Source organism: Rissa tridactyla, chromosome 3, assembly GCF_028500815.1.
Source record: "Rissa tridactyla isolate bRisTri1 chromosome 3, bRisTri1.patW.cur.20221130, whole genome shotgun sequence".
NCBI classification, from domain to species: domain Eukaryota; kingdom Metazoa; phylum Chordata; class Aves; order Charadriiformes; family Laridae; genus Rissa; species Rissa tridactyla.
Window position 1 is genome coordinate 96,762,847 of NC_071468.1, and position 23,107 is coordinate 96,785,953.

Sequence of the window (23,107 nt, forward strand, 5' to 3'; positions counted from 1 at the left end):
AAATCAAAATCCTTATTGACAACTGTATCTCCTTCAGGACATTTTAATATTAGAACAGATGTCCACTGTCTCAGCCCCAAATCTCTGCCAAGCATGCGCATACAAGAGTAGTGGGCTTTCAGTCTTTCCTCAATAAAGGCTTTAACAAATAACTTAACTTCATATTTTATATTTTAATGTGTTGAGATTTTAAAATCACATACTAGTATTAAAAAGCAAGCATTTATTATCCCTCCTGAAACTTAGTGTAAACGGCACAAACTTTTTCTTTTTTAAGATCAAAATTTATTGCCAATGTAAATCAAAAACATTGTGCGTACAAGACCAGAGGGTTTTTCAAGATTATTTCTTAGAGTTACTGCTTTTACAGCAAGAGATGGAAGAGAAGAAAAAATAACCATGTAAGCCTAGGTGGATCTGACCTTCTAGCATTATCCACCTTAGGTCTTGCCAATCATTGATCCATGAACTTGGCTGAGGATTTAATCATTTGTAAATCCTCTACTACATTCTTTTTGGCTATAAGATACAGATTGACTGATTTTGATCTACGTAAAATAAGAAAAGGTGCTGAGCCCCAGGCATCTCTGATGCGAGTTGCAAAGTTGCACATTTTATTGCCCAAAAGAATGAGTAGAACTCATCGTTACAGAGTTCAGATGAAATATCTGAAGAGGATATTGACAGATACTCTCTTCCTTGTGAAGTAATGGTAGTTATACACCAAGCAAAGTAATCCTAGTATTAATATGGAGGACTAAAGTCACAATTATGCAACTAATCACAATTAACTGTACACTAGTCTCCCAGCTAATTATTGCACCAGTTTATCTCCAGGTGATAAAGACATAGGTGGAATTATTTGTCCCTTGATGACATCATGCACCAATTTGACTCCTGTTTTGATAAGATACGGCATTCTTCTGATCAGAACAAATTTTCTAATTTGCTTGTGATCAGATAAAATAGATTTAATCCAGATATGAAGGTAACAGAAAATAGTAAAAATAAATCAGAATGAGGAAACAAGAATTCCGTGTGCAAGAAACAGAACTGTTTCCTATTAACATTCATTTTCTAACTTTCTTTTCTGGGGTTTGACAACCTTGGTATTATTTTCTTCTGTCAACTGTGAGCTGATGAGTTATATTGATGTCTGGTTTGAGGTAAAACAGAATCAATTTTCTTTTCAGTAATTTTACTTTTCACTTAAGTCTCTTCTAACTAACTGCACTCACTGAAATTAACAGCGCATTTTTCAGACAGTGTCTGCTTCTAGCAGATAAAGTCTGATATTTATAGTTAATACCAAGGAATGGTATGCAGAGAGGCTCCTACTTACACTTATTGCTGTAAAAATGGTCAGCTAACTTTGTTGTGTAACAAGTTGGAGGATCGGAAGTGGAAAAGTGTAGATGGGCCACACCTGTGGGAAGGAGCGGACAGGACAGGTGACCAAAAACTGTCCAATGGGGTATTCCATGCCATCTGCATCACAGTCTGTATAAAAGCTGAGGGATCAAAGCAGTCAGCCTCTTTCTCCAATGGCTGGTGTCCAAGGAGGGCTCTGTCTGTCTGTCTGCCTTTGATTCCCATCTGTATGTTCCTGAATCTAGATCTGGAATCAGTTCCCATCTATCACTGAGTCCAGCCTGGGATTTTCCCAGTGCCTGCCGGTGATGTGATCGTCATCCTGGGAGCTCAATATTGGTTTTGTATATTGTATATATTTAATTATTTTCTTATTATTATCTTTTAATTATTTTATTATTAAGTAATTAAAGTAGCTTACTTTCTTTTTCAACCCAGAACTTCTCTCTCTCTTTCTCTCTTCTCTCTCTGAAGGGATAGAGGTTAAAGAGAGCATCTGTTGTTCATTTATTGGCCGGCCCAGCCTAAACCATGACAACTGAGAACCCAGTTATACTGAATACCTTGCTAAAAAGTGTTAGTGATGTGTTTCATATTTTACTGCAGTGTGTTCTTTCAGAATAAATTTCTTATCTTAGTAGATATTTAATACTAGTTTAACATTGGTTGAATATATTTTGAACTTTATATATACCTTTATAAATATTTTTTCTTAATATATAGTGTAAAATATTCATCAATTACTTGTATATTATAAGAGTAATGAGGTTCTTTGTACAAATCTGTTGGTCTGTGCTTTAAGTGAGGTTAAGTTATTAATGAAATTTAATCAGAATATCAATACTCTTCAGCATTAAAAGCCAAATATTCATGTGCTATATCTTAATTTCTTTTTTTTTATTTCGGTTTGTAATCCACTAAAGTAAAATTTAAGACAACTTCATAATACCACAATAGGGCAGGAAATGAATGTACTAGTGGCCATAATAAAGGCTTAATGGCCAGCAGGTATATTGATCAAGAGCATGCTGTATTAATTTAATTCTTTGTTTGGCTCTCAGCTACTTTTAAGGGGTACATCAATGGGGACTGTTTTTCTTAACCATCATGACAGTTCAATAGTATTCTGACTTCGTAAATTCTGTTAATGTCATGAAAGTGTTGCACAATATTCAAATCTCAGGAAATGATACCGCAAACTGAATCTGATGTACAGTGTGAATTCATGCAGTATTTCTAAGAGACCTGCATATGTAACTTAAAAGATCTCTAAAGTTAAGATTCATGGAAAAATAACGCACATGTGCTAAAACTAACAGAGGAATCTGTTTCAAATGGCAGTTACAGTTGTAATCTCTAGTATTTTATAGATGGTGGGAATTTAAATACTTAGTTTATAAAACGATGAAGTAACATTGAATTTACAATGCTTCTTATGTGCATATAGTATAATATATCCAAATTCCCAGAGATTCATGCTTTAAATTTGCTGTCCAGAAGAAAAGATTTAGAAGATTTTCTTTTTTTTTCTGTTTTACAAAGGTAAGTCATCAATAAATTATGTTTTAAACTGTATTTTTAAAGGAAGACTTATGCTCAAGTACCTTTATTTGTTTCTCCCTGGAAAATATTTGTCTTATGTTAATCACAAAGGTTTAGATCCAGATCGTCAACCAATTTAAATAGGCTCACTAACCTGAAACCAACGAAGCCAGTGTACAACTAAGACAGCTGTGCTAGTGATAGCAAAGACTATGAGAACAAGAGAGATTCGTATAAAACAGCCGCTGCATAAGCAATGTCAATGGAGGAGACATAATGGTCCACATATAGAGCTATCAAGATTAAATGATGGAGCGGCAGCTACAGGGGCAGAAGTACATATGAAAAATTATCTTAAGAAAAGCTTTAAGTGATAACTGATTAATATTTGTGAATGCTAGAATGTATCAAAAACAGGCATTCAGTAATATATGAATACATGGGCACCCACAGAAGGTAGAACACTGCACTGTTAGTGAGATAAAGAGTTTTAGAAGACACAAAGCTAAAATGAGATTGAGAGACCAGGAATGTCTTTAGTTTCTGAGCAGACTGCTGTTTTCCCCTTTCTATTCAGATTCTAATCATTTCAGGCAAAAGATTACGCACTGGCAAAGTGTCCTGCTCAATATCATCTCAATCTTGTCAGAGTGTTATTTTATTTCCACTAATTGTACTATTTATTACAGCTCAGTTGGTTCACAGCTGACAACATAAAAAAAATCCTCCAGCGATGGGCCTACTGAACAGTGCCCCATGCTTCCTTTACTGCCTATATCAGACATTAATAGAGAAACACTATTACCGAGATGTGCTGACATCATTGATTAGGCTTTTGAATACACTAGAAAGTAAACAGAAACATTAATTTTAATTTTAAACTCCATTAGGAATTTGAGAGTAAAACAAAACTGGTGCCTGCAGAATACAAGTAGAGCTTTCTTAATGGAGCAGCACCATTTATTTTGTGGTTTCTAAGGGAAACTTCCAGAACAGATAGTAAAATCACTTCAAAAAAATAAGACCGTTTTCCCAACAAATTGTCTATGTAATTCAAAGATACTTATTTTTGATTGGCTATACACTGTAGGAAAGGAGAGAAAAAAAAAAAGCCATACTTTTATCAGTCATTGTAAGGTATCGCTGAACAGGTATTGTTATGTCACACTCCAGTGATTTTTATACATAGAAATAATGTTGGCAAACTTTAAGAACTGTGACCAAAGCCCTGGCTCTGTTAAAATCAGTGACAGTTTTACTATTTAATGAAAACAGGACAAGTTTCTACATCTTATGGTATTCACCTATGCTGGTCATATGCCAGCTGTAAAATGTTCGGGTCCAGATCCTTGGCTAATGTAAATCTTAGCATAACTGAGCTAACAATGAAGTCAAAGAAAGTGGAATGAAATACAGAATATGCAATAAAAATAAAGTAGTGGATGTGGACAGATTCTGCTGTGGTTTGTGTAGCAGCATCAGGAGGTTCCTTGGTTAGAGATATTGCTAATGCCCAATATTGATACAATTCTGTTGTTTGTATCTAGGGTTCTGATAATGACCTTTCACATTCCACTTTTTGGACAAACAGTTTTGCCAGATATTTCTTTTGTCATCTATTCTGCTTACGGCAATATCCCTCCGTCTTACAGTACGTTGTGTTTTTTCTCTTACATTGCATTTTCAATCCATCTTGATTAATTTTTGAATTTGACAAGACAGGCCACTTTTGGAACAAGCTGCTTCTATATTTTGTCATTTTTGTTTACACTGTCTTTACTTCCTCTTTTCACCTTCTGTTTAGTTTATTTCTATCAAAAAAAATTGTTTATGATTCCTTCCATTATACATGGATCAGCTTCCAGAAATATTTTATGTTTTCCTCTCCTCCTCTAAAGCTTCTAAAACTACTCATCTTTTTTTTTTCCTGCCAGTGTTGTAGAAATTACATAAAGTAAAGTTAATCACATAGGACATTTTAGATCTTCACATACTATATATTCCAGTCCCATATTCCAGCTACTTCTCATGTTTTCAGATACATAAGGCATTCTGGCTATAGTTCAAAATAATTTATTAATTTCATTAATATCAATTGATTAGACAACAAAAGACAAAGGGGTTTTCACACCTGTAAAGCAAAAGATTATGTGGCAATGAGGACAGTAATGAAGTTTGTGATATAATGTGAGTCTTTATGGAGTAGCATTGTGAAACACCGACAATTTGGCAGCAAATTATATTGTGGACAATTATGATATGCCACAAAGATAATCTATGTTGAATCCTTTTTCATTTAAAATAGTCTTGCATTTCAGTCTGCTTTTCCAGATTTGGGTTCTCCTTTGAGGAGCCAGGACTGAGAGATCAGAAATGGAGTGCTTGAAAGAGTGACTGTAATTGGTTTTTTATGCCATTTTTGTCATTCTAGTTGTTGAGTATCATCTCTTCTCTCCTTTATTTCAAGAAGTCATTGAATAACTAGGAACTATACTGAAAAGAATGCACAGTATCCTGGAATTCTGATCTGATAATTGTTATGTATGGCAGTTATCGTGGCAGCCATGGAGATGTGAATGCGGGTGGCCTTCTGGCCTTCTGTGAATGGTATGATCTCATGACTACCGGTCCCATTCTTCTCTCCTCTGTTTATCTCTCCAATATAAGTTTTGCCATATTGACTGTGCTTTGCGTATTTTCTCAGGAAGTATGTTCTCTATGGAGTACTTACTACATTTAGGGTATTTGAGAAACATAGTATGATAATACATTTTATCATACTAGGACTAGAAGGCAAGACTTTTGGGGAGGGACTGAGGATATTAAGTTTGTTCAGCTTAGAGAAAAGGAGACTGATGTAGACATCAGGAGACTGATGTCTACAACTTTGTCATGAGGGCGAGTGGAAGGGAAGGTGCTTTGACATGTGCAATCTATCAACATGTGGCTCTGTGGCTGGTGTCACTGCCACAGTTTTGGGTTTTTTGACAACAGGATGGCCTACATGGCACCAGGCTTGTTGGCATTGGACGGGGCTCATCTTTCCAAAAGGGGGAAGAGTGTGTAGGGCTCATTGAGCTAGTAGGGCTCATTGATCGGGCTTTAAAATAGGCTTGTTGGGGGAGGGGAATGCTACCCGGCTTGCTTGTGACAAGCCAAGGGACGATGCTCCAAGGTTGGAGAGGTGGCTCTCTAGTGAAGGCCCTCAACGTGTTGCTCCGAGAGGTACTGGGTATGCTGCATCACACTCAAAGTCTTATGGGGACAAGACAGGGGCCCCTGTGTAGACAGGAACTGGGGAGTCACAGATAAAACACCCCAGAGGAAGACAACCTGAAGAGCAGCATGAAGGAAACGCAAACGCTCCAGCCAGTGAGACAGCTTCATTGGGCACCCAGCTGAAATGCCTTTATGCAAATGCACAGAGCATGGGAAATAAGCAAGAAGAGTTGGACATGTGCGCGTGCCTCCAGGGTTACAATCTTATTGGCATCACAGAGAGGTGGTGCGATGGCTCTTATGATTGGAGCATTGGATAGATGGATACCGACTCTTCAGGAAGGACAGGCTGGGAAGACGAGGAGGGGGTGTTGTCCTCTGTGTCAATGAACAGCTGGAGTGCATGGAGCTCCACCTGGGCACAGATGAAGACACAACAGGTCAAAATTAAAGGGAACGCAGGGGCAGGGGACATTACGGTGGGGGTCTGCTACAGGCCACCTGACCAGGACAACAGAGTGGATGAGGCCCTCCATAGACAGATAGAAGCAGCATTGCGTCCACAGACCCTGGTCATCATGGGGGACTTCAACCACCCTGATATCTGTTGGAAGGACAACACAGCAGGGTATAAGAAATCCAAGAAGTTCTTGGAATGTGTCGATGACAACTTTCTTGTTCAAATGGTAGAGGAGCCAACAAGGAGAGGAACTATGCTGGACCTTGTCTTTACCAACAAGGAGGGCCCGGTGGCAAGTGTCAAGCTCAAGGGTAGCCTCGGCTGCAGTGATCATGAAATGGTTGAATTCAAGATCCTTCGGGCAGCGAGGAGAGCACGCAGCAAGCTCACTACCCTGGACTTCAAGAGAGCAGACTTTGGCCTCTTCAGGGACCTGTTTTGCAGGGTAACATGGGAAAAAGTACTGGAGGGAAGAGGGTCCCAAGAGAGCTGGTTAGCATTCAAGGATCACCTCCTCCAAGCTCAGGAGCAGTGTATCCCAAGAATGAAGAAGTCAGGCAAAAGTGCCAGGAGGCCTGCGTGGATTCACAAAGAGCTCCTGGACAAGCTCAAGAGCAAAAAGGAGGCCTACAAAGGCTGGAAGCAAGGACAGGTTAACTGGGTGGAATACAGGGAAACTGTCCGAGCGACCAGGAACCAGATTAGGCAAGCTAAAGCCCAGATAGAATTAAATCTGGCTAGGAGCATCAAGGATAACAAGAAAAACTTCTGTAAGTATGTCAGGGGTAAAAACAAGACTAGGGAAGATGTGGGCCCTCTCAGAAAGGAGACAGGAGATCTGGTCACGCAGGATAAAGAGAAGGCTGAGGTGCTGAATGACTTTTTTGCCTCGATCTTCACCGGCAAGGGCTCCAACCTCACCACCCAAGTTGCAGGATGCAAAAGCAGAGTATATGAGAATGAAGAACTGCCCACTGTAGGAGAAGATCATGTTTGGGACCATCTGAGGAACATGAAGGTGCATAAGTCCATGGGACCGGATGAACTGCATCCACAGGTCCTGAGGGAGCTGGTAGATAAAGTCGCCAAGCCGCTTTCCATTATATTTGAAAAGTCGTGGCAGTCTGGTGAAGTTCCCACTGACTGGAAAAGGGGAAATATAACCCCCATTTTCAAAAAGGGAAAAAATGATGACCCGGGGAACTACAGGCCGGTCAGTCTCACCTCTGTGCCTGGCAAGATCATGGAGCAGATCCTCCTGGAAACTCTGCTAAGGCACATGGAAAATAAGGAGGTGATAGGTGACAGCCAACATGGCTTCACCAAAGGCAAATCATGCCTGACAAATTTGGTGACCTTCTATGATGTTGCCACAGCATTGGTAGGTAAGGGGAGAGCAACTGACATCATCTACCTGGACTTATGCAAAGCGTTCAACACTGTCCTGCACGACATCCCGGTCTCTAAATGGAAAAAGCATGGATTTGATATATGGACCACTCGGTGGATAAGGAACTGCCTAGATGACCACAGTCAAAGGGTTGCAGTCAATGGCTCAATGTCCACATGGAAACCGGTGATGAGTGGCATTCCTCAGGGGTCAGTACTGGGACCAGTGCTGTTTAACATCTTTGTCGGTGACATGGACAGTGAGATAGAGTGCAGCCTCAGCATGTTTGCCGATGACACCAAACTGTGTGGAGCAGTCGAAACGCTGGAGGGAAGGGGGGCCATCCAGAGGGACCTTGACAGGCTTGAGAGGTGGGCCTGTATGAACCTCATGAAGTTTAACCAGGCCAAGTGCAAGGTCCTGCACCTGGGTCACGGCAATCCCAGGCACAAAGACAGGTTGGGCGGAGAATGGCTTGAGAGCAGCCCTGAGGAGAAGGACTTGGGGGTGCTGGTGGATGAGAAGCTCAACATGAGCTGGCAATGCGCGCTTGCAGCCCAGAGAGCCAACCGCATCCTGGGCTGGATCAAAAGAAGCGTGGACAGCAGATCGAGGGAGGTGATTCTGCCCCTCTGCTCTGCTCTGGTGAGACCCCACCTGCAGTACTGTGTCCAGCTCTGGAGTCCTCAGCACAAGAAGGACACGGACCTGTTGGAACGTGGGGGAGGGCCACGAAGATGATCAGAGGGCTGTAGCACCTCTCCTACGAGGAGAGGCTGAGAGAGTTGTGGTTGTTCACCCTGGAGAAGAGAAGGCTCCGAGGAGACCTTATAGCAGCCTTCCAGTACCTAAAGGGGGCCTACAGGAAGGATGGGGAGGGACTCTTTATCAGGGAGTGTAATGATAGGACACGGGGTAATGGCCTCAAACTGAAAGAGGCTAGATTTAGATTGGATATCAGGAAGAAATTCTTTAGTGTAAGGAACACAGATTGCCCAGGGAAGTTGTCAGTGCCCCATCCCTGGAGGTGTTCAAGGCCAGGCTGGATGAGGCTTTGAGCAGCCTGGTCTAGTGGGAGGTGTCCCTGCCCATGGCAGGGGGGTTGGAACAAGGTGATCTTTAAGGTCCCTTCCAACCCAAACCATTCTGTGATTCTGTGTGATTCTGTGATTCTCTCTGATGTCAGGTGATAGGATATGAGGGAATGGCTTAAAGCTGCATCAGGGGAAGTTCAGGTTGGATACCAGGAAAAAGCTCTTAACTGAGAGAGTGGTCAAGCACTACAACAAGCTCCTCAGGGAAGTGATCATGGTGCCAAGCCTCTCAGTGTTTAAGAAGTGCTTGGACGGTGCTTTTAGACATATGGTTTAAGTTCCCCTATGGCAGAGTTGGACTCTATGGCCCCTATGGATTCCTTCCAACTCAGGATATTCTATGATTCTATAATAGTTGTAGAGAAACCTGTAGAGAAACATCAAGCCTGAACCTGGAAAATTTTCACTTCCTGAAACTAGGCACTCTATGAGTACTTTCCCCCACCCCATCTTGAAGTAAATGTTTATGCTGAAGTATCATCTGACATTTCATGAAGCTGCAGTACGGGATCATGTATCTCTGCTTGACTGATAATGTCAGAGAATCCATCACTCAGATAAAAAATGGTGAATTATTCAACAGGATTCAGAAGAATTCTCGTGGTTCAAAACAACTTTGATGACTTAGCAAATGACAAGCAAAACATCAGAATTCCAGTTATATCCCTGGACCTTAGACTTGTATGGTATATACATGCTCATTGAACCTGATGCTTATGGCAACATTTACGGTACTTTCTTAAAAAATGCAGTTTAGTTTTATTGCTACAACATACGCAAGACACACTACAAAGCATCTTTGTTTACAGCAGAAACCCTAATGGGCTAGTGACTACTTATTATACAAAAAAATTGATTTTTGATAGATAAGGGCATGAAAACGATTGATGTAGCATGGAAGAGTTAAAGAAAAAATATGAGCACTCTGATGCCTTGCAAATTTTTGTGTACTTCATCTGTTACATGCATAGAACTTGTAATGATTCAAAATTATTTTTAGAGAATTATTATAAATATGCAACAGCACTTTCCAATACAGAATTATGCTCTTTGTCTTTTTTATTATAAAAACTCCCTATGGATACCTTTCTGGTACTGTAGCTGGTATTTAATTATTAAAAATAATTAGTGTAACCAACTATGTACTTTTAACTGTTGATGCTCAAATTATTTGAAATTCAAGGTTAACGAAAATTTCTGAATTAACTTCAAGGCAAATAATGACACATGTTGTTTTCATTCTATTGTTATTCACTTAATAAATATAGTACATTGATTTTTTTATGAGGATTTTAAATATTAATGATTGAGATAGAGACAATTCCATCACACACCCCTTTAGGCCCCCTTTCTTGTCATACACCATCCCCAGATGTTTTTTATTCATTTTCCAGCTATTTTTCAATTTTAAGAAAGATGTGTTCCAATTACAGTAAAGCATTAAAATTCATAATTATTTACAATAATTCATGTGTAATTCCCAAAACAACCCTTTTTTTAAAAAAGTTTGTATTTTTTCAGCAGTTACCAAAATGACATTTCTCTCCTCCAAAAAGGTCAGATGCCTACTTGTCAGTCATGTGATCTGGAACAGCTAGCAGGGTGACAATCTTTACAAATTAAATAGGGTATTTTGGAAAGCATTCTGTGCACTATGCAACTTACTTTCATCAGCTAATATCTAGTTAAGAAAAGAAGAACATCTGAGAATATTTTATAGAGCTTAACACAAGGATATCAGCTACACTATGCGCATTTGGGCATTAGGAGAAGTGGTCACAGCACCAAGCCTGTCAGAGTTCAAGGAGTGTCTGGAAGACACTCTTAGTCATACGGTTTAGTTTTAGGTAGTCCCGTGAGGAGCAGGGAGTTGGACTCAATGATCCTTATGGGTTTCTTCCAACTTGAGATATTCTAGGATTCTAGGATTCTATGATTTCCAGAATAAAGAAAAGTCCAGAGGGTTTTTTCTTTCTAAGAATGTTTTTTTTTCTTACATTATGTTCCAATATTTAAATATTATTACTCTTTCCCCTTATCTAACAGTAGTCCTTTGTTAAATAGCTTTTGTTAAAGTTACCTTATTTGTACAGTCACCATGATGACAAATGGTCTAAAATTCTATATTTTCTGCGGGAAATCTTATGCCAGAGGGTTTCTAGGTTTTCGGGTTAGTTTTGGGGGCTTGGGTTTGGGTGGGTTTTTTTTCATTGGCTTTTCTTTTTGATACACAGATGATAAAGTTTTTTGATAGTGTACATCTCAAGGGGAAAATACTTTCAGCAACTGATTATTTTCTAGAACACGATCGTGGTGAACAACTAGCACTTTGCCTGTGTGGATAAAGGGCATGAGCTCTTTATACTAGGTTATTAAGTCTGCAAAGTGAAAAAGAAAGAATTATTTCTCTAAATAAGTGATTAAATGTATAATATTATTATAAAAGATCTAATGGATAGGAAAAAAGAACTAGAGCAATCCCTCAAGGAACTCTTTTTCTTTAAGGTGGCAGTAGGAAGGAAGAGTTTCCATTTCACAGAGTATACTTAGAAATTGAAGCATTTTTCAGCAAACATTATCTTATAGCTCATGTACTGCCACAGTTGATTTAAAAGTAGTTGAAGATTAAACTATTTCTACTTGTCAAAGAGCTTGCGTATTTCTTATGACTTAATTCCCATTTCATGAAAACTGAATTAGTCAGAAGGAGAGTCAAATCCATTACTGTGCTAGTCTGTGTGATGTGCTGGCAAGTGCTCATGGGAATCATTTGTTAAAACATCAGCAAAGTAGGTTAAGGTAATTTCCCACCTCCTTTTGGAACTCATGTAGTTTCTGCCTCATAATAATTATCGTTGTTGGTTTGTTTGTTTTTTTTTTTAAAACTTGTGAAACTAGACTCAACTGCTGGTCAAAGACAAGAATCCTTCTCTTGATATTGATTAATAATTGAGAGCTGATAGAAACAGATCAATAGCTGATAGAAAAAGATCCTTGACTGTGAAGATAAGAAATCTATTTCTATTCTGCTGTCAGAAAAGCAGCCAACAGAAGAGTTCAAAAAAAGGTTATAAAGTTAAAAGTGACAGACTAGAAAAAAAGCTATGCATTAGCTTTTTGGCTAGCTATCAGACAGCCATGATTACATTTCATGAAGGTAAGTGGAAAGAATGTTTTAGATAATCAAGATGAGAGATGATGCACAAGGTTACTAGTGATGTGGACTCATAGAAAAGATGTCTTTGAGCCATTATGCAAAAGAAACTGGCTAACTTTGAATAGCTTGGATGTGAGAATCTAGAGAAAAGCCCAAGCCTAAGCTGACACACAGTTAAAGGCTTATGATAATGCTGTGCAAAATGATTAATTAAAAAAGCAGGCAGATTTTAGGGTAAAATGTGGTTAAAGAAAAAACAAGAAAAAGAACATCACCAAAGACAGAGAAAGTTATGATAAAACTGTTTTCACAATGAAGTGCATAGAAGACAGCAGGTAATTGCATTGAAAAAAAAACTGCATTCTTTACTTACTGTTTTGTTCATTTAGAGAATATTTTTACTCTGGTGCTTTTGATATTTTGCCGGGGGGGGGAGAGGGGGGAGGGCTGTTTGTTTTTATTTTTGACTGGGATACAGGAGGGAAATATCACCAAAGTGAATCGTCTTTGTTACCCTCTTACACTAACTCTACATGTGATGTCCACATATAACACCAAGATAGATCACTGGAAGAGTGATTTTGGTGGCAGGTGTGATCTGTAACTCACATCAAAGAGATCTGTCGGAAGGACATGTCAGACAGTGCTATTCTTATAAATAAAAGGAAGACTGGGATAAAATTGTAGCCTTACATTGTGTCATAGCACATTTTTTATTAAAAATGAAAAGATTAAAAAACGAGTCAAATTATGAAGGTTTAACAGGAAGAATAATTGAGTGATTGAATGTGCACAACAGGAGATCTTGAGATGTGTTTATTTCTCTGAGTGCGTTCTGTCTCTACTGTCCAAGGGATTAAACTATAGATGCCTTGGTTCACAAATCAGACGGTACAGAGATTTTACATGACATGAGAATATAAAACATTGTATTCCTCATCAGGATTTCTATACATGTATGTAGGTTTTTCTGTGGATTTTTGTACTGAAGTATGTACTATTTACTTTTGCAAAGGAATAATTAAAAAAATCAGAGAATCATAGAATGGTTAGAGGTGGAAGGGACACTTAAACTAGATTTTGTATGGATTGATGCAGACTTGATACTCATTCAAAATGAGGTTTCACTGGGCTGGAAATTACGAAATAATTGAAAAGTCTGGTTAGTTCATTTGATTCAGGTGGGAAGAGATTACACAATCAGTCTCATCTGTCTGTCGGAAAGAGTTCACAGATAACGGATGGAGGTGAGAAACAGACTGACAAACATATTTGGTTTCCCTGAAGAAATCGCAGCTGGGGTATGACAAGAGAATTGAAAGGGCAGGGATTTTACAGTCTCATGTTTAATTTTCGTATCTTGAGCAGCGTCCTGTAGTTTTCCCCCTCCACAAATGGCTGCTTCTGATGTTTTAAGGGTTATATGTTTTAGTGTACAGAACAATGTAGGTGGCCACTCTGTGCCCCCTGGTCCTATAATGGGACTATAAAGGGCTCAATTTTTTGATATCACAAGTAATCCGACGTCTGTGAATTTCATACAGGAAGTAAAGGCGGATATTGGTTTGGGTTTTTTGGTTTATTTTTTTCACTGATGTGTTCAATTAACCTTGGCTGGCTGTCAGATGCCCACCAAGCCACTTTCTCACTCCTCAGCAGGACAGGAGGAGAAAACAAGATGAAAAACTCATGGGTCGAGATAAAGACAGCTTAATGTAAAAAAGCAAAGGCTGCACACAAAAGCAAAGTAAAAGAAAAAAAGATTTACTCGTTACTTGCCATCAGTGGGAGCCACTTCCTGGTAAGTAGGGCCTCAGTACATGTAGCAGTTTCTTCAGAAGACAAACACCTTAATAATGAAATCGTCTGTGCCCCTTTCCCTTAGCTTTTATTGCTGAGCATACCATATGGTATGGAAAATCTTTTTGGTCAGTTTGGGTTAGGTCTCCTGGTTACGTCCTTTCTCAGCCTTTTGCTCCCCCACAGCCTACTGGCACACCTGCACGTGTGTGTGGGGGTGTGTGTGACAGCACAGATGCTCCACAAGCACTGCTCAGCACCAGCTAAAACATTGGTGTGTTATCAGCACCATTCCAGCTACAGCTACAAAGCACAGCACTATATGGGCTGCTATAGGCAAAGTTAACCCCATCCCAGCTAGATCCATTACAACTGAGTCTATGCATATTTGTGAATTCATGCTTGATTTGGCAGAGACATCCTACTAAAAGGCAATTTAAAGTGCTGGGAGGAATAATAAATACATGGAAAGAGGACTAAGCAAGCATATGGCTCCTGAAAACATTACACAAAATTCAGTGATCATGCAGCTAAGAAGCAATAGCCTTTCTACAGCAAACATTTCAACCTAAACTTTGTTACTTTCTCTGCACTAAAAAAAAAATAATTAAAAATCAGTCTTTAATGATGCATATCCTACAGCAGAGGTATAATTTTTCTCCCAGATTTCAAGAATTGTTTTCTTTTATTATAAGTTCCTAAAATATGCTTAATATTTTTGGTTTAAATCAGATGTAAATTATTACAAACCCTGACCAAGGCTCCAAGCACCCTGACACAATTAATCATACAGTAAATGCAATTAAATTCTCAGCAGACTAAAACTGATTTCACAAGAATGAGATTAGTAAATCAATCAGATACTAACATTCTCTATTGATTAGGAACCAAACCACCATCATTCCATAGAGACCCTGTCACATAGATCTATATTTTAGTATGCCTGGGAAATCATTTAATTTAATCTCTTTTTTTCTGAGTCTATATAAAGATCACTCCCTCACATTATCCCCCTTTCTTCTCTTTAGCATGGGTAATTTAGTATCATCTTAAGATACTCCATGCTATGCAAAATATTTGGTTTTGTCACAAACTTAAGTTAAACAATAATTTTACCCTATTTAGAAGATAAATAACATTATTATTTGTGGTATTGCATTTGACAGGCAGGAAAAGACTCCCCAGATTAATTCCATCTATCTGTGCTTTCATTAAAAAAGAAAAAAAAAAGCCACCAAAAAAACAAACGCACCTTCTTTCCATGTAAATGCAGCCTTTTCAGTCAGAAAAGCCCTCTCCAGGGATTTTTGTTAGTGATTGTTAATGGTAAGAGAATATTTCTTTTGCAGTCTGAAGATCATCTAAAACTATGAACAACAGTAAAAACAGAAAGATCACTTTACTTAATTTCTTCTCTCACTTCTCTGAGGGAAAATAACCATAATCTCTCCTTTGGTCATGGCCATATATCCCAGCATTATTCCACACATTAAAAGCCTCGTTTTGTCTGTACTGTAGGACGTATGGGACAAGCAAGTGGTGTCCAAGGAAAGGAAAGAATAATGTTTCAGTGTTTCACATAATCATATGAGGTATTTCAGTGTTGAATAGTCATGTAAGGGCATCAGCTCCCTCACATTGTTTATAAGGGTCATCATACCCAGCCTTTGGAAAACATGAGGAAAATTACAAACAATTTTATTTTTAAGGTTATGATAATGATCATTAATTCAATGGTAAAATCATTTTGGGACAAACAAATTGATATAAAGACCCAGTTTCTTAGTCCATACAAAAGCTCCTAACAAATGTCCTCAGTGAGGAATACTTGGAAGGGTCAAGATTTATTATTACGCTGATTTTTTTAAATAAAAATATTAAAAGTAATTGAAAATTGCAAACATGGCAAAAATTTAGCTGGAACCTGAAATTTTTCTTACTAATGAAGTATGAAAAGTTAGACAATGGTATACTGAGATTTAAATACACATTACAAGTCAGGATCCTGCAGAAAGTCCACTCAAGTTTAAAATGGGCACAGTGAAAATGGTACACAGAATAATGTTACTGTGACAGAAAGCACACATCCCACCATTTTGTGCCATGTTTTAAAATTTATGTAAAAGAAAATTTATAATTTCATATTCCACAGATGTCTTTGGTTTATGCAAAAAAAAAAATAATTTGAAAATCAGCTTATGAGGATCTTCAGAGAATTACATCAGTGTCTTTCAAATAGTTCAATATACCTTTAATGTACTCAAAATTTAGCAAAGTTCATTTCCACATATGACACTAATATAAGCCTGTTTTATTTATCAGCCAACGGGAGTTATGTGGATGCAAAGTTATAGCGAGATTCCGTGTAGCTGATAGTGGTTCTTAACGTTAAATCATTATTTTCACACTAGAAAAAAATGAACTGTATCTTATACTAAAATTTTAACATGAACATATAGCATGGATTGTGTGATACGCTTCACAAATGTGTCTTTGCAAATTTTTGGATGAGAGCAGTGTATATGCAGCTGCATATTCATTACATAGCAAGATAGCCAAACTTGTTTACACAGTATACGTGATTCTATTATTCTTCTACACCTATCATCAGATGATTTCTTTTTGCCTGTACTCTTTCTGAATTCTCTTTAAATTGAATTTCCTTTCAGAATAGCTTTGGACTCTTTCCTGACTCTTTGTCTTACTTCATAGCTACTCATTCTAAGAAATGTTACTAAAAAAAGAAATGGTGTGGAGAGAGAAAGGAACTTTGCCTGCAATTATTATTGTAACAAGGACTGTGTCATGAGTAACTTTGTCTAAAGGTTATTTTATTTTTTCACAGGGTCTAAGAAGCTTGACACTTCTTACATAACTCTTGAAACTAACTCAGTATTTGCCTCCTTCAGACATTATTTCAGACATTCAAAACTTATCTCTTGTTGCAAGTCTTAATAACATTTACAGAACAGAATGATTACTTAAAATGATTCAGTGAATTAAAAAAAAAAAAGAAAAGAAAGTGTGGGTAGTCAGCAAATACCTGAGCAAATTTTAGGTAGTTTAACATTACCTTCAAATTTTACAAATGACTAAGAAGTTGACTAAGGATGAAAGACAGAGAGGCTAGTGATGGGAGAACATCAGCTGAGATGCATTTTGAATCCTCAAAGGCTGCTTCCTCTGCCTAAAACTTTTCCTGTGGATACTGATTTTTAATGTCTTCTTGTAGGCTGTCTTTAACAACTATATGCTCTTTCTACTAATCCTTGTCTTTTGACAAATATTTTCCATATGTCAGAGCTCAAGGAGCATCTGGATGACACTCAGTCATATGGTTTAGCTTTAGGTAGTCCTGCAAGGAGCAGAGAGTTGGGCTAAATAATCCTTATGGGTCCCTTCCAGACTGAGATATTCTGTGATGTGTTATTCTGTCAAAAACTCTATTAATGTTTTTTTTATTATTATTTTTTATTTTAGTGGAAAATCCTTGTTTTGTTTTTTCCCCATTTCATGGAAAACCCACATTACAATTTCCTGGGTTTCTTGGGTTTTTTTCTTCTTTTTTTTCTTCAATCTGTAAACTCTGCAGCAGACAAAGTTTTCTTCAGTTTTTGTGCAATCATCTACTGTGTCACAAGGCACTACTCTAGCACCAAAATGCAGATGCTTTATCCATGCTTTATTTCTCCCACCAGACCCTTGGAAAGCAAAGATGACGATTTGCTATAAGGTAACCCTTTATATTCAATTTGTAGAGGCATTATATTTGCCACCCTCCAGATCTGAAAGGCCAGTTTAAGTAAGATATCACTCACCACAATTAAGAGAAAGCATTTAATCCTTTAGAATTCATCGACATATAGCATCTGGTCCTGGTGATTTGTTTTTCATTTCATAAATTTTCTTTGTAAGTTCTATTTTAGCATTTCACTTTCAGAAGCATTTTATTTCCATATCTCCTCTAAATTCCCTGCAAAGGTTTCCAATATGGGAACTTCATCAGTTTCTTCCACACTTAACAGAGGCAAAGAATACATTTAATTATCATGGTTTTATCTTTTTTGACTATTCTTTATCTTACCCTGAACATCTTAATGCCCCACAGACTTCTTGGCAGAACACTTCTGATATATTTGAAGAAAGTTTTCATATTTATGGTGTTAGTGTACAATAATTTGGGTATTAGTAGAAGTGAATAGGCTAACACAAGGGAGAAACGTGGTAGCTAAGATCAAAATTAGTTAATTTCTTCTTAAAATGCAAATATCAGTTCTTACGAGGATTTTTCACTTTTGTAGCTTTAACACTTCTATTGAGATTAGGGATTTCCTCCAGTGTATCAAGACACATTTTCCAGTTACCTAAATCTTTCAAATATTCTGTATGGTAAATTTCACCTTTATAACTTGCAAGTGTTCATCAGCTGAATATTTGGCATTCTGGCAAGGATTGTTCCAGGAAGGACAGAACATTGACTTGGAGCTCTGCTTCACAGAAGCTAAGACTGAGGGAACTATTTTATGATTAATAAGAAAAAGAACTGTCCATCAAAAGACAGAAGTCCTAATTCTTCTCTTATATGGAGTGCTATAAATCAGAATTGAGCAAATTAAATTAGGCTGATATTGAAGCAGTGCAAAAAATCTGATACCTTTTCTCTCTGATGGGTTGTCTCCTGACCTGCTATGTAGTTTTGTGCAGTGATCACACCTCTCCAACTTCAGTCCCTCCTCTCTTAAAATAATCTATGCTGTTTATCCACCTCAAGTTTCCAGAGGTGACAAATGTTACGCACATTTGGTATTAAGCTGAGTCTTATGTTTCTGTTCCTTCTTTGTTTTGTTTTTGTTGTTGTTCTAAGAGATTACCTTTGTTGTTCTAAGAGACTACCTCATAAAAGCATAATAAGAGAACAAGAAAATAAGGAATATATAATTCTTACCAGCAAATGGAATTTCTAATACTTTTAAACCCCTTTTCTCAATCCTATTTCTTTTACCACGAAAATCTGTTTTATACTAGGGACTTCTTTTTTCCCTACCGGCATACTTAGATAATTTTGGTAATAAGAGAGTAAGGGTAATTTATTTTACTTTTTCATTACCTAGGAACTCTTTAAAAACTTCATTGTGCAAGTCCCAGGCATTTAACTTGACAATAGAAGTTATGTTTATATTTATGCTTTTAAAATATGCTTATGTTTATTATTCTGCCATCTATGTGGATTTTCAACATGCATTTCCAGATACTCTTGTATTTTTAAAAATTATCAGGTGTATAAATATGGGACAATCCTTATTCTGACTGAGCACTTTTCTGAAAATTCACACTGCATAAAGAATACTGTCACTGAGAATGCCCTGGGGAAACTATTTCTTCCTCATTACCACGCAAATATTCCTTATACCTAAGAGGGTGAGTGGGTTACTGTGAAAGGGAGAGGAATTTCTACTCAAAGATTTAATAAGTTAAGGGCTTTTTTGAAGACTTTCTTGCTACTCAAACAAATTTTGAATTTTGGCAATTTTCATATTATGAAGGTGACTTCTTTTAACCACATTCTGCTGCCAGGGGCTTCCTCAAAAACTGGCTAGTTTATTACAGGGAAGATTTCTGAGAGCTTTCAGGTCAGGAAAGGCTTATTCTTTGAAGAGCTGGGGATCACTGAAAACTTACTCTCTCTGAAGTATTTTAGAATTTAGCAGGATTTGCTATTGCCATAGAGACCTTGCAAAAACCTATGTGATGCTCTACCTTCATATTTTTAAACAAGTAGCTATTAAAAGAAAAGTTACTTGAAACATGCATGTTTGGTTTAGATTCTGTTCGTTTCAGATCCTTGGGAAATTAAGAATAGCTATCTCAATTCTCCTTACAAATTACAGTGCCACAAAAGTTTAATTAATTAAACATTAAAAGTGTTTTTTTTTCCATTGAGTCCACATTTTGTTTTCTATGGATATTTAATGTGATGGTTATGGATTTGGATCAATGCTCTCTCAAACTACCATCTTACCTTAGTTAAAATGAGCGGGTTATATCTCCACTGTCTTTTGACTTGAAAATATACCCCAAGCATTTAATTACATGTGCCATACTACTAATATCTGTACTTCTGTATCTTATGTAGGACTTTATATTCTCATGTTTTCTTCAGAAACTGATTTACAATAATCTCAGTATTTAAATATTTTGATTATTTTATTTTTTTCCCTTTTTTTCTTAACCTTTACACAGTTTCCTATCTAAATTGAAGTATTCTGAATACATTTTGTCCTGTGAGAGTATTTTTCCTCTAGTTTTGGTACCAATGCTGCTTTAAAATTACAATTGTTTCTCCTTTTTATTTCATTGCTCTCCAGGCTCAGATCACTCACCATTCTAGATTCAAGGATGGTTACAGATTAACTGTTCCCAAGAAGGCTCCTCAATGAAGGTATATTTGCTCTTACAAGTTAATGTGCAACATCTAGTAACATTTTTAGAAGGCATTCACTAACCTACTGGGTCAGAAAAAAATTCACCCTAGAAGACTTTTTGAGATTTTACATTTATTTGGTTTCTTGAATAAAATTAAGAGCTTTTGCAATTTATTTTCATTGTAAAGCAAACAGAAGGCCACATGTCAATGCCTGTGTTAAGGGGTAACTACTTTCAATGTAGTATTAAGTAGCGAGGCTTGATACAGGCCATTTATTCCCTAGCCAAGTGCCACAGTCTAACATCAGTTGCAAAGGATTATGCCCTCATTTTTATCTACAAACTCTTTCACCTCTCCACCATGAAAATTGCATGTTTCCATGAAATTCTGTAGTTTTCACTCACATTTTCTTTTTGTCTTGTCAAAATAAATTTCTAGATAGCTGCAGTCCTACTCAGATAGGCTCTTACATGATATGAAATGGTAAGGCACCCTCTAGTGAACTAGGAAAGGTGAATAAAGTGCACAGAGAGCTTACATCTATACAAATAAACTGAACAAGACAAGGGTGTAGGCTTAAAAACTGAAATGGAATTGGTCATACTGTTCAATTGTTAAGGTGGTCTCCAGCACAGCTTTGATGCAGGTCAGTCAGCTCAGTCCAGACAGTCTGTGTATGGATATTAACATAAACTGTGAACAGCTTTTTGGACATGTCTACACTGCTTTCAGGAGTATAGAGGTATAGGTGTGCTATGCCACATGGGCTTCTCAGCCAAATAGTTGCTGGCCTGTTTTACTTACTAATGTAAATACAACAAAGGAATGCTGTTAAATGCAGTTTTTCTTGCAGTTGGAGTGTCCTCCCATTGTAACAGTGGATTTGCTGGGAAAAGATTTAGCTATCTTAGGTTCTGTCACAGATTCTGGTTTTAAACTTATCTGGACTACCAACAAGTTTTCAGTGTTTTACCTTCACAAGACTTCCACAAGGTAAATAAATACTGTTAACTGCATTTTGCAGATGACGAATTAAGGAACAATGTCAATAGTTTTGATAACTGAGCAAGTTACTGGAGAATAACAGGTAATCCCATGAAAGTTGTCCCTTAGTTTATAGAGTAACTACACATGCGCATGCTCTTGCTTGGTAGAGCTGAGGTAGTTTACAGGGAGATATCAGAGATGCACTCTGAGCTTTCTTTCTGCACCCTCCAGGAGCAGGAGCAAGAGGAAAACCAATCCTCTCCCCAGATCTTGAACTTCTTAATTGCAATCTGGATGGCAGTTAAGAAACTCAGTACTAGGAAGCATGCACGATGTAGCAAATAAACCATTTCTTCAACTGTCAGCTATAGCTCAAAAAGCAACGACCAAGATCTGTGCAGCATCAGAGAAATTACCTATCACTGAATGGTTGTTTCAGCTAACAGCTCTGATCTTACTTGGACAATGTTTAAGCAAACTCACGTGGGCAGACCTCAAGCCAGGCTTGATGGATGGTGTCTGACTCGGTTCAACTGCATCCTAAGCCAAAACCAATTATATTTGTGTTGCTTTGTTTTTTTCCATAATTATGTGCCAAGATTTTTATTTGGTCTGTACTGGATTTGAATCGCGTGGGTAAACAATAAGCCAGCCTCATTTCAGAGAAATAATTTCTGTCTCTCTACGCTTCTCCAAGCAGGCCTTTCCTCCAGCTGACAACTCTTACTGTGAGAATCAAAGCCTCCAAACCAGGCTTAGAAGTAAATCTCCACCCCTTGGCTGAAGAAGTGCTTGACGGAGGCTGGTGTATTTGCAACTATTTGGTGTTTGCTTTAATCAACAAACACATTTCAATCTACACTTACCTGAGCTCTGGTGAAGTGACTCAAACAACAAAAATCAAATATTATCCGCATCTGCCTAATTTACCTCTGACCTTTATCACCTTTCTAAACAGGCCACTTCTTTGACAGTCTTTCTGATCACATCCACTCTTCCATATCTAAAATAAATTACATTTGCATTTGAATTTTTTGTGGCTTCTGCTTTCGGTACTATGCACATTTATCTACTCCATGGAATTTGTTTCACTTCTTAGAAAAAATGAAATATTCACATAAAAATTGTAATTACTGATGTAGTGCCCAAATAATGCACCCGTCTTCAGAGTTACTAACATAAGCAATAGATTTTTTTTTAACAACCAAAAAATGAACTAGTATTCTATGCTATGAACTGTGGAAAAACATTTACACAAAAACTCTCTCTGGATCTCATCATCTCTGCTTTTGTTTATGCAAGTAAAATATGATAAAATTTCCAGTTTTCTTCATAGATTCGAAGTGACATTAGGCATATATATATAAATAGTCTTAGATATATATATAAAAATCTAGAGAACAGACAATGATATAGCTTGCATGGAGAATAAAGTAAAGATTTTAAAAGTGAGAACAGATTTTCGTCATACCCTGTGTTCACTATTTTTCTCCTTTTATCATGCAGAGATGTCAAATGGTTTTATGACACTGTTCATACAGTCATAGATTGACTATAGAGTAGTTTTTAATTAACAAAACTTTTTCTAAAGCTTTTATTTTCTTTGTGGAACCAAAATTTTTCACTTCAGGAAAAGACAGCTCTCAACCTAGGTGAAGTTTTC